Genomic DNA, 12463 nt, shown 5'->3' on the forward strand with positions numbered 1-12463 from the left:
CTTGGAAGCATTGGGGCCTTAGGGCTCACTATAAATTCCAGAATGCATTCTTGTGTTAGCTGCAAAACCTCCCCTGACTGGAAGTGTCAACCATGGGATGGAGATACTTGGTTGTTATTACAGTGCTTGGTTACACATGAGGTGAAGAGCTATTAAAAACAGCAAGTGTGAAAGGAGTCAAATGTCAGTGTAAATCAGACATATTGTGCAGGTTCTGGTTTATACATGCATTATGTTAAGCTTGTTTCCTAAACTATGCGTATGTGTATTACAAAATTTGAAACATTGATGAGAAGAAAAACATTTTAAAATATGTATCTCTATTACACAAGTGTATGCTTTCCTGTAGATCAGTGGGTCTTAAACAGTGATCCGTGGATCCCTCCACAACTGTTTAGATAATCAAATAAAATTAACATATTAATAAGTTATATGTACATTATACAAGAAATATGTACACTTAAACATTTTTAAATGCTCTTTAAAACAATGTTATTTTAAGGATTATAGGGTCTCGGGCAATGCGTAGTTTGGGGCCCTGAGCAAGACATATTTTGGGTCCCCCTATTTAGAACAATTTTAAAAAGTGTTACGTATTTTCTAATAATTCAACCCTGCATGATGCTAAACAATATTGAGTTATACATAAGCTTTACCACAAAATATCTGCAATATGTATTTCTGGGGCCCAATATCCTGAAAATGACACCTGGTAGAAAGAGGCAAAGAGTCAGAGATAGAGGCAGGGAGAGAGATTGTGCGAGGGTCTGATAAAGAAATCAATGTAAGTTGACTAAATTGAGAGGAACTGAGAAAGATCAATTTACCCGTGGGGTGCCTACGAAGGGGGGGGGGAGGGCAATTGCCCACTTTGCCCATGCCTTGAACCATCTCTATAATGTTAATGTGTAGGAATTTGAAGGCTAAAAATGTCAATTTGAGCAGGGCATGTATAGCAAAACAGAATCTAGTTCGCGCTATTGGTGGCCTCAGTTGAAAGACTATATGCTCTGACAATTTGGCATGCATGAGGAAAAAAAGAGAACTTGATATGCTAAAGTCTGGCATGTCGCTTCATCTATTACAGATAAAACCACTGTTTTTAAAAGCTTCATCCTTTCCATTAAAATGTTGACATTTGTATTTTTATGTTTGCGAATTAAATAACATATTTTACAATGTGTGTATTTGATTGATGTATAGCTGTTTGTGTTTATTGATTTGAAGCTCGAATGGTGGAAATGTCTCTGCTCAGAATCCCAGCTTCCAGTAGCGATTCCGTGGGGTTCCAGAGAAGTCAGGTTTAAGAAACGCTGCCGTAGCTCCTCTGATCCAAGCTTGATGGCTTCGTAGGATCAGAAGTCAGGACGCTCACTGATTGGCTGCCCCAAGAGACATTACTGAATTGAATAGCCAATAGAGCTGGAAGACCGGGCTGGCGTCATCAAACAGGAAAAGACTCACAGGTTGTATCATACAAGGAATGGTAGTGCCTGAGACTAAGTTAGTGGGTGTCTGCATGAAAAACACTGCAGTTACGACAAAGTATTCAATGAAGGCTTGAGAAGGTAAGACGTGCGAGTGAATGTCACTTATTTCTATCCATCTGTACTATCGGACATCCGTTTATTGAAGTTTACTATTTCCGTTCCAATCTTATTGCCTCCGGCTTTAATGCGAGTGCGTCATTGCAAGTGTGCATAAAACATTAGGTGCCAGCACTGAACATACTAGCGATGTCAAAGTGCCCCGCTTTCAGGAGGTGCTCAGAGCACCCAGTGTATGAGTGTTGATCTGTTGCTTTTGGTACCCGGCTTTTCAGGTTACACATCCAAGAGAGTAAACCCGTAACTAAATGAAAACAAGACCGCACAACCTTGTGTGTGGCCTTTGCCCTGCAACAGTCTTTTATATCTGTTACTGCTCGAAAGGAAATGGCCAGGTTGACGAATGTAAAAAAGGGTGTTGTTTTCTTTCTGGGCACTGTTATACTTGTGATGTCTGCCTTGCTGGGGCACACCGCGAGCCGTCAACGGTGAATTGCGCAGCAAGCCGCAGTAAATAGCACGTGGAGACGAGCAAGTTACAGCTAGCTGTAGCATCTCAGGTGGCCTCGTACTCAGACCCCGCCAGTCTTCTCCGAAGCGTTATTTTATCAGCCCCACGTGACGCGGATCTGCACCCATCTACAATACTGTTGAGGGTAACTTGTTGGACAACCCTTACATGAGGGTAACTTGTTGTACACCCCTTACATGATGGGTGTCTCCAACTCTGGCCTACCAGTTACGTCACTGGTCAGACATTACAATACTTATGGCCACATGTACAAAATATAGGATTTGCGACTCGGAATTTAAACCTTATGTTCAACAGTGTCAATGACACTGTTTGCGATTCGCAAGGGGGTCGCAAATGACTTACCTCATGAATATTCATGAGGTGGGTCGCAACTTGTGACCCCCCTTGGGAATGGCCGCCCTCACAGGGATGGTGGCCTGCAGGAGACAGCAGACCACCATGTCTGTGACTGCTTTTAAATAAAGCATTTTTTTTTTTTTTTTTAAATGCAGCCCGTTTTCCTTAAAGGAGAACGAGATACATTTCAAAAACAAAAAAATTAAATGTTTTCAGTGCCATTCACAAAGGGGAAGAGGTCCCATGTGGACCCCTTCCCGTTTGCAAATGGGTTAGCACCAGTTTGAAACTGGTGCTCACTGCGATTGTTTTGCGACCGCATTCGCGGTCACAAAACAATCACACATGGTACTGCGACTCACAAACCCTTTTTGCGATTCGGTAAATAGTTTACTGAATAGCAAAAATGGGTCTGTACATCCCAAAGTGCATTTTGCATGTCGTAAATGACCCGATTCGCCGTTTGTGATGTGCAAAATGCTACGTACATGTGGCCCTTAGTTCTGTACCCAGTGCGGGAAATGAAAAAAGTATAGAATCTGGGAATCGGAGGTGGAATGTTATTATTTTTTGTATGGTTACTTAAAACCGTTACAAATAGGATCAAGATCACATTCAAGATAAACAATTCAACAGCATCACAGCTTAAAATACAATAAAGAGTAATAAAACATTAATACTCTTTGCAAGAGGATATCAACAATACAATGGCGTGTTAAAATCCAGTAAGAACAAGGATTCTTACACAGCACAACGGCAACAGTGAAAACGAAATAGAAGATCAAATAAAAAATACTCTCATCTAAAAAAACAAATGTTCTAAGGGCAGTAGGGAAGAGCAGGGTATGAACTAGTTTGTATTTTAACGTGCAAATTGCAAGATCATCAAACTTGCAGGGCTATTCGCTAAAGTGCAGCGTGCAAGAAATTCGTACCAGCAGAACAAAACAAGATAGAGTTAAAGGTGCTCTCCTTTGACCACCAAATAGATTAATGTCTGTAGGGGAGATCAGTGGAATGATATAATATATGCTAATTTGTGTTTTAATGCACAAATTGCAAGGTCACCGAACTTTCAGGGCTATTCGCTAAAGTGCAGCTTGCAAGAAATTTGTACCAGCAGAACCAAACAAAGGCTAGAGTTAAAGGTGCTGTTGTTTTACCACCAAATAGACTAATGGCTGTAGGGGAGATCAGAAGAATGAGATAATATATGCCAATTTGCATTTTAATGCGCAAGTTGTAAGATCACCTAACTTGCGGACCCATCTGCTAAAGTGCAGCCTGCAGGAATTTCCTACCTACAATATAGAGTTTAATTATTATTGCTGTGTGTGAAAAATGCAAAGTCTCTGAATATAAAACTAATCACTGTAGTGCAGTGTGCAAGTTTGTGCCAATTATCTTTGGACTTGTATGTCCGTACTTGATTAAAGCTGACTGTGCAAAAAATGCAGAACCTCTGAATATAAAACCAATCACTACCATTTATCGTTGGGCTTGTATGTCTGCATTCAACAAGAGCTGTTGAACATCGGGGAGTGAGTCGTGCACCAAAGAGGGCCAGCATTTTGACTGAGATTATGTTTATTCCTGGCCGGGCACTGTTGCCGGAGACGGACAGTTATCTCGCAAGCTCTGTCTGGCAATGGCCATGAATTTGCCAATCTGGACCAGATCTTTTACAACCTCAGATGTACAGATGTATGTCATGGCCGCTTTGCATGACCTTATGCCCTTTTGAAGAAAAACAGGCCTTAAATAAGCCCGCCCCTGGGCAATCAGTGCTGAACAATAACATATAATGTGCGTATCTGATTCCGGGGAGCTTTCGCATAGTGGGCACTTCCCATTGCTCATGGGAATGTTCTTCCAGTGGGTCTGGTACTTGTTTATGGTCAAGGCCAGTAACTGTGTTATTAGTATGTTCCTACAAGCTTGTCTCCCCAAAGCTGCTTTCAGGTATGATTGAGAGGGGCCAACTTCATATGATTTATCTAGGCCCTACTTTTGATTTTGTTGATGTCCTGTTCGCTGGATATGCTTTTGCTTTGCACTTTTAATATCCCCTTTAGGGCCTCGATAGATAAGTAAGGATTGTTTATGTTCTCTGTGAACAGATTCAGTGTGGCTGTGGCAAAATCTAAGTATGTTGACCAACTTCTCTTTTTATCTTTGAAGATTGTGCTCTAGGTGCCTCTCATCAATCCCGGGTCAGCCCTAGGTTCCTGATGATATATATATATATTTTTTTACAGTAGATGTCCAGTTTTTCAAGCCCAAATTCTAGGCGAATCAGTGTGCACCGTGTGGCTTTAGGGATGCCGAAATTTTCTGATATGCCGCTGTGTGGCAGCATTTTAGTGTCTCGATGTGCATGCCAGAGAAAGCAAGATGGCCATATGTTATGGTGGGTAGGATCTTTGCCTGTGTCACTCCTAGAATCCCCTCCAACGAGGGACTATGTAAGCCATGATACAGTTTACAAACTGCATGCATTCTTTTTGCGGATTTTCCTGCCAGTGCTTTGGCGTGCAGGTTGGACTTTCCAGAGTCTGATAGCCAGATCCCAAGGTAAATCGTACTTATTTTAAGGTGTCCCAACTGCCATTCCAACTGTCTTTTCTTCTCTGTTTGGCTGAACGCCAGTAGTTTGGTTTTTTTGGCATTCACCTGTAGGGCGTTCCTAGTGTTACATGCTTGAAGCATCCCCAAAGCTCTGGTCATGCCAATGTGAGTGTGGTCCAATAGCACCAGTTCTTCCGCATATTGAATTATGGAGAGTTTGTGATGGCTTAATCTTGGTGGAAAGATATGCCCCTCCAACAACTCCACCCCTAGGTTGACAGTGTATAAGTGGAAGGGAGTTGGGACGATGACACAGCCCTGCTTGAGTCCCTTGTTGGTATGGATTTTCTCAGTGGCATGGTTGTTTGTGATCCTAATCCGCACCCATGTGTTGCTGTACAAAGCTGTAATTGCTCCCAGGAGTTGCTTTGGAATGCCCCACTCTGCAAGTTTAGTCTAAAGAATGCGCTGATTGATTCCATTGAACGCAGCACTATAGTCAAAGAAGCAAGCAGAAAGAGTGAGCACACTCACTTCAGCCACCTTTTTCTCCAGATACAAAAGGGTGTTTATTTTTTCCTTGTTCAAAGAATTTGTCCTGAAACCTGTCTGATAGTACAGTATGATGTTACTCTCTTTGATCCAGGCCTCGAGCTCACGCAATAGCACCTTCGCAAAGGCCTTTTCATTGACATCTAACAAGGCAATTAGCCTGTATTTTTCAGGAGCGTTGCAATCACCCTTTTTGTAAATAGGATACAAGATAGAGCCTTTCCATGATTCTGGAATGGTTCATGATAGGATACAATAATTAATCAGTCTATGCCTGTGGGGTGCCCAAAATGCCACATCGTCCTTGAAAATACTCCCCGGCAGGCCATTAGAGCCGGACACTCCGTCTGCCCCAATGCTCTTAAGAATAGTTGATGTCTCTTTTTTCAGAAATACTTATTGTACTCTCCTTCAAGCCGTCCAGTTCATTTGTGAGTAAGGTCTTGGCACGGTCTTTCATTATCTCTGCGTCAACATTTAGAGTTGTTACATAGGCACACCACCTGTCAGCTTAGCATTGTCCTTGACCATTGATTTACTTGCTAAGTTGCTAATGTGACGCCAAAATTTCCTGGACTTACTTGGTTGTACTTTACTTTCCATGTGGGAGGCCTTCCATCTCCTGTGACGGGCCTCTGCAAGGTGACATTTTCTTCTGCTTTCCTTGAACTCTTTGTTAAGAAATAAGGATCACTGCCTTCCTATACGCATTGTTTTTTGTATGCTTATTTGAAGATAAGGCATCACATAGCATACTTATTATTATCTCCTATTGTTTCTCAGCTGTGTTTGAGCTATGCGCTGAAGCGGGAAGAGTGAAGGCTGCTTTCCAGGATACATACCTGACCATGGAGGCTTGGCCCCATTTGATTCTTGTGGTCATTGGGCCAGTGTTTGATGGAAGCGGTTGGCCAACCCATTGTTCCTTCCTATGCATCCTTGCCTATTCATTAACCACTATGGATAGTAGGTGGTGATCACTTTTCTGTTCTCTACTGGACTTGAAATACTACACACCTGCTTTGCAAGTTCATGCTTAGAAAAATGTAGTCCAGCGACAGTATGTTCTTGAAGGTTGGGATTGAGGTACCCTTTTGGTCAGCCAAGCTTGGGCAAACCTCATTCAAGCAGGCTTCTAGAATGTCCTGGGGTAGACTCCGCATGTGTGTACCAGGTTGGCACAACTCTTTCATATTAAAGTCTCCAGCAACAATATACTCATGGCCAAAGTGTTCATATATGACAGATCATATCATTTTGATGGTGTTCTTGACATTTACATCTTTGGTGTTGCTCAGGGGTTTGATATACAGGTTTAGTGCTATAATGGGGGTGGGTATTCCATATATTAACAGTCCTTTGATTTCCAAGGCCTGCACATCATAGGAGGGAAGAGTATATTCCTTTGTCTTCACCTGCAAGTCCAATTTTACATAGATGGAATAGCCGCCCATTGGCCTCCGAAAAAGATTTTTCTTTTGTGCTGGTATGTTAGTTGCATGAAACCCTTGGATGGAGAGGGGCACAGTAAACTATGTTTCTTGCAGAAGAAGGTTGTCACCAGATAGCAGATATTCCATGGCATTTGTGTTAGATATTGTTGTGTGTATGCCTACTATGTTTGAACTTACTACCTTAATTATAGATCTATGCGGTATCTTGCTTCCCCCGTACTACTTGATGGAGGACTACCCATGAGCCGTGAGCACTGCCGACAGCCAAGACCAGTCAGGGTGATCGGTACTTTGACTAGTTATCTGGCCCAGTGGGCCTCTTGGAGGGTGATTGTCTCCTGCGCTCGATGTCAATTGGATCATAATCATTTTTTGCCATGCGGCCTTGCTTGCTTTGTTCCTCTCAAAATGCTAATTACTCTGTTGTCTTGTGGCAAGGCTCTTAGCTTTTCTGGAGAGTTTTGTGCGGATATTTTTCCTCTGCCAGCGTGCTTACATTTATTCCCCATTCCTTCAATTTCCCTGCTTCTGCCATGATGTTTATGGCATCTGCGGTGTTGGACCATTCTGTTAAGGTGGAGTCTTTGTGGTTGGTCAGAGCGCAGTTTTTAAAATTGCACAGCTAGCAGATCTGCCAATGTGAGATATGTAAGCGATAGAATGTTGAGGTATAAAATATTAGACTTGTTTAATTTGTTCCAAGGCCCACTTGTCTTAAATTCTGGGGTGAAGCTCAATACAAGAGTGTTAAATGCCAACAACTGCTCAAATTTTGCACTTTGAGTATTTGCACTGGGGGATGCCTGTTTGTCTTTTCCCTCAGTGTCAATGTAGGTCCGATGGTGATGCAGGCCTTTTACATATGACAGATGCACCTCTTTTTGGATTCCTGATTCCAAATCCCTGCCCTCTTCTTCCTTGCTGATTTGTGTATGGGAGAAGTGTGGGTTAAGGCCCCAGTCGGTAATTGATAAATCCTCTGACTGCTCAATTATTCCACTGCTCAAGTCAGAGTGCATCACTGAAGTCCTAACAGACTGTGCTCATGTGCAGCTTCAGGTGACTGAGTGCTTAATTGCAGGTCAGTACGTTTATGATTAGATTCCACAGCCTTGCATAGGTTCTCCTTGGAATGTGCAGGGTCTTGTGTGGCAAAGTCTGAGTTTGTTTTTCCTTTTTCCATTGTACACATGCAGGCTGGGTTGCTCATCATGGTGAGACGGGAGTGACCGCTTACTTGATTTTTTGCAAGGATGGCTTCGGCTGAAAAATCGGATAGTTCTCCATGCCCTCTTTACTGCAATCAATGCCGTTACCTTGCATATCTGTACTTTGCAGTGCAAAGGGACTTGATTTCTGAGCATTATAGGTGGGTTTACTCAGTCTTCTGTTATTTTTTATAGGTTTTCCTAATTTTTTCTTTTGGTGCTGTGAAAGCTGGACCTTACCATTCATTCATGTTTTGTAGGACCATCCCACTTGCCCGATGTCTGTGGGGCATTGGTAGTTTTCCCGGCTGGGCTTCTGTTCAGTATTGAGTGATCCTCTTGTTTTCCAAGTTTGTCCCCCTCCATATTCAGTGCCATTAAGTCGATCTGTGGGCTCTTCTCACTGGCCTCATTCTGCCCTGTAGTCCTACTGCAATCCGTCCTTAATGCACTGGGCGATGGTGACCTGCCAAAGACACAGCTTTTTGTTATGTCTTTGTCCAGCAGTTCTGCATTCACTGATCCCTCTTGTAGGATTTTGGTGAAGAATGTATCCGTTTGCATGGAGTCCAAATGTATGGTTTTGTAGTGGTTTATTAGTGATGATAATATCTCTGGTAGTGTGATTAACTTATCAATAAGTACACTGTTTATTATTATTACCGGATTTATAAAGTACATGACTACCCAAAACCGGGCTTCCCAGCGCTAAAGAGACCAGTAAACTACCAGCAACTTTACTTGGGAAAGAGGAGAGTTTTTAATTGCTTGTGAAAGCACAGCAAGTTATTTTCACTTCTCAGATTAACCGGAAGTGAGTTCCATAACTTTGGGGCTATATAAGCAGAGGACCGACTGCCACTCCTGGATCTTTTTATCCTGAGTATGGCAACAAGGTCCAAGGAGCTCGATCTAAGAGACCTACTAGGTTGGTAAGAAGCAATCAGTTGTTAGAGAATTTGGGGGCCCTGATTATGTTTGGCCCGGTGAACCAGGCAAAAAGCCTTGAACTGAATTCCGCTGCTTATAGGTAGCCAGTGCGTCGTTCTAAGACCTTCAGTTGCTGAGTGGAGTTCTGGAGCTTCCAAAGGAATCAGTGAAGCAGCATTTTGAATCAATTGCAGTTTCCTGATCACTGCTTTCGGGCTCCCTAAATAAATGGAGTTCCCATGATCTGTGCGAGATAATATCAACCCCTGGACCACAGTTCCTCTAGCTTCCAGTGGGAGCCATTTCAGAGTTTTCCGAAGTGCTCTCAAAAGCCCAAAAAACACACCTGTGATCCTATTCGCCTGAGAGGCCATGGAGAGCTTATGATCTAGAGTAAAGCTCAGACTTTTTACTTCAGTTTTAGGCACCAGATGATCACCTAATGCAGAGGGCCAACTGATTTCTTGCCAGAGGGATGAGTTATTACTAACCACAGGCACCTCTGTTTTCTCCCTGTTTAACTTGAGGCAGCTATCTCCCTTCCATTTTGCTACCACTGTTAAATAACTATTACGAGCCGTGGAGGTGGCCGCTGCATCTTCAGACAACGTAACAATCAGCTGGGTATCATCTGCATAGGAAACCATAGAGAAGTCAAACTCCCCAATGAAATTATGTCAGACAGCGGCCGCACAAATATATTGAAGAGATCGGGGCTTAATGACGAGCTCTGCGGTATCCCACACCCCAGTTGATAACTAGAGGAGTAGCAGGCACCCTCAGTAACTTGAAAACTTCTCCCACCAAGAAAAGATGTCAACCCTGCTAAGGTCAAACCAGAGATCTCAAGACCCTCCAGGCTATTCAATAATACATTGTGAGAGACTGTATCAAAGGCAGTGCTCAGGTCAAGCAGAATAAAAGCTACTGATCCCCCTAGGTCAAGGATCTGTTTAAGGTCCTCTGTCGCCTTCAACAAAGCGGTTTCTGTACTTTGATCTGCCCAGAAACCTGTCTGGATTGGGTGGACGATATTGTTAGTCTCCAAAAAAAGCGACAACTTGCTGTTAATTATTTTTTGCAAGATCCTGCTTGGCCGAGGAAGAAGGGAGATTGGTCTGTAATTGGTCTGTTTACTGTGGAGTTGTCACCCAGGAAATCAGTCTATAATTGGTCTGATTACTGTGGGGTTGTCACTCAGGAGTTGTCCTTCATACTCAAGATGTCCAGCTTCTTGTCCAATGACAAGATACTCTGAGCGAGCATATGTTTGAGCCCCACTTGCACTTCTAGTTTGTGTGACAACCAGGAGAGGGCCTTAATCTCAACCAGTAAAGTAGAATTAATAGTAGTGATGATGTGGTCAGCAGTGCCATCGCTAGTTAAGTTAGAAACTAGGGTCTGATCCACTGTTGGCTTAGTACTCTGAAAGCCCTGCTGTTCTGCCTCTGTGTTGGGATCATTATCCCCGATGTCGGTTAATCACTGGGCAGGTATGTATTGTGCCTAATGTGGATTTTTCAGAGAACCTTTTATCCTTCAGAATCTATCCAGTGGTATCGAGCAAATCTAATTGACCCTCTGATTTGCATGGCTGTACTCGGGATGGTGTACTATTGCCTCTGTTACAAATTCATGCCTTAATTACGGCGGTATAGCCCTGGCTGATTCTGGGTTTGGGCTGTGTGTGTAGGTGGGCAATTTCGAACCATAGCCCTGTCTATTCCGCTCTTCCGCTTGTGTGATTGCTTTTGGACTTTTATTCCACTCCTTATCTTGTTTGTTGAGTTTTGGACTTATGCCACCATCATGCATTGTTAAAGACATCGCAATAATGTCTGTCCCCTCTGCCTCACCAATGTGCATGTTTTTGTTGGGTAGGTTTGTTAGGAAATTGCCTTTTCTCATCGCCGACTGTGCCATTTCCACCATCTCAGCATTTGCTGACTCTTCTAGACTAATGCTTCCTAGGCTGCATGGGGCACGGGGATACTCATTCTTGGGTGTCACTGCCTCAGTCTCAAGGTACAGTGTGGCTGACCCAATATTATCACCTGCATCCACCTTTATTTGCGTGAAAAACCTGGGTATGGAAATATTTGCAATCAGGGCACCTTCAGCGTCTGCTGTGGCTAACGTGCCCTTTGGTGTCTCGTTGCCTAAAATCCCCCTCACCTCTTCAGCCTTCGACAGGTTTTGCACAATTTTGTTCTCAAGCCTGCACTGGTCTTGTTTGTAGTTTTGTGGAGTACCTTGCTGTTTGTGCTGCATCTCGCCGCATGGTTCTATCCCTTTGCCATTCTTTTTCACCTTGGGCCTGACCATGATGTTTAGAGCCGCAACTCTCTCTACACTTGATGCTTGAGGTGCTCTTTGTGCTCTACGTAGCCTGGCCACCTGCTTACAGGTCTCAAGGACCCTATTGGAGACTTCCCAACTGGCACAAAAGGATGAGGGTAGTTTATGTTGTGTACTAGCTTTGTTTGTCCTATGAAAGTGCAAAGGCTTCAGCCTTGATTGGCGGATGCTGCTCCATTTGCTGTGATTGTTGGATGGCATGGATGTCGGTGTCACTTAGTCACTTAATCAAATCTTTCTGAGCGCTTCAGCAACAGGGGCAGCACTTAGCAGCACTCAACAGCCTAACTCACAAGCCACACCCATGCCTAGCTGGGCTGCTTCCTCAGGGAGGCTGGGCTCACATTTAGTGGTGGCTGGCTACAGCCCCCATGCTCAGATCCTCCCCCTTGAGAGGGTAGTATGGAGGATGGGGGCATGGACGAGGGGGGTGGTGTGGGTGGCATAGGGTGTGGGTGGAGTATTTGTGGATGTGAAGTTGCAGGGTCTGAGGCTAACTGACTCTCACTGCCCGTAAAAAAAGAAAAAAAAAACTCCTCGCTCACCCCTTTAACTCACACTTGTCACACTTGCCACACTTGCCTCCACGTGCTCCGGCTGGCAGTTGAGTCTGCTGAATCCACGCTGCCACTTTATCCCAACTGGTGTCTCCCACAAGGCCTAGCTCCTGGTTAGGCCTGTCACCTGCGCATTCCAACCGCTCCTCCTCCTGGTTCGCTCTGCCTCTGCCAGAAATGCTGCAGAGTCACAGAGTGATTCCCGGTGTCCTCCCAGTGTCTCAATGTCCAGAGGCTGGAGGCCAGTTTCCACAATCCACGCCTGCCGAAATGTACATTGCCGCCCCCTGACCACTCTCCACATTGTCTGGGGAGACGGCAAGGCGGGGCAGGACAGACGGGTCAGGTGGGACTCAGAACCCCCTGCAGCCTAATCGGTATGTTCCAGTGCGCATGTGTACTCCCAGCTCGATGGCAC

General features: G+C 44.1%; 1 protein-coding gene across 1 annotated transcript in view; it reads left to right on the plus strand.

Moving 5' to 3' along the window:
• The first annotated feature begins 1439 nt into the window (after positions 1-1439).
• The window catches only part of FBXL8 (F-box and leucine rich repeat protein 8), a 106056-nt gene continuing 95032 nt past the window's right edge, over positions 1440-12463 (plus strand). Inside the window, exon 1 of the mRNA XM_069216200.1 lies at positions 1440-1568. The gene's annotated coding sequence lies outside the window, so the exon portion shown is untranslated. The remainder of the gene's footprint in view (positions 1569-12463) is intronic.

The sequence above is a fragment of the Pleurodeles waltl genome, chromosome 12, assembly GCF_031143425.1.
Source record: "Pleurodeles waltl isolate 20211129_DDA chromosome 12, aPleWal1.hap1.20221129, whole genome shotgun sequence".
NCBI classification, from domain to species: Eukaryota; Metazoa; Chordata; class Amphibia; order Caudata; family Salamandridae; genus Pleurodeles; species Pleurodeles waltl.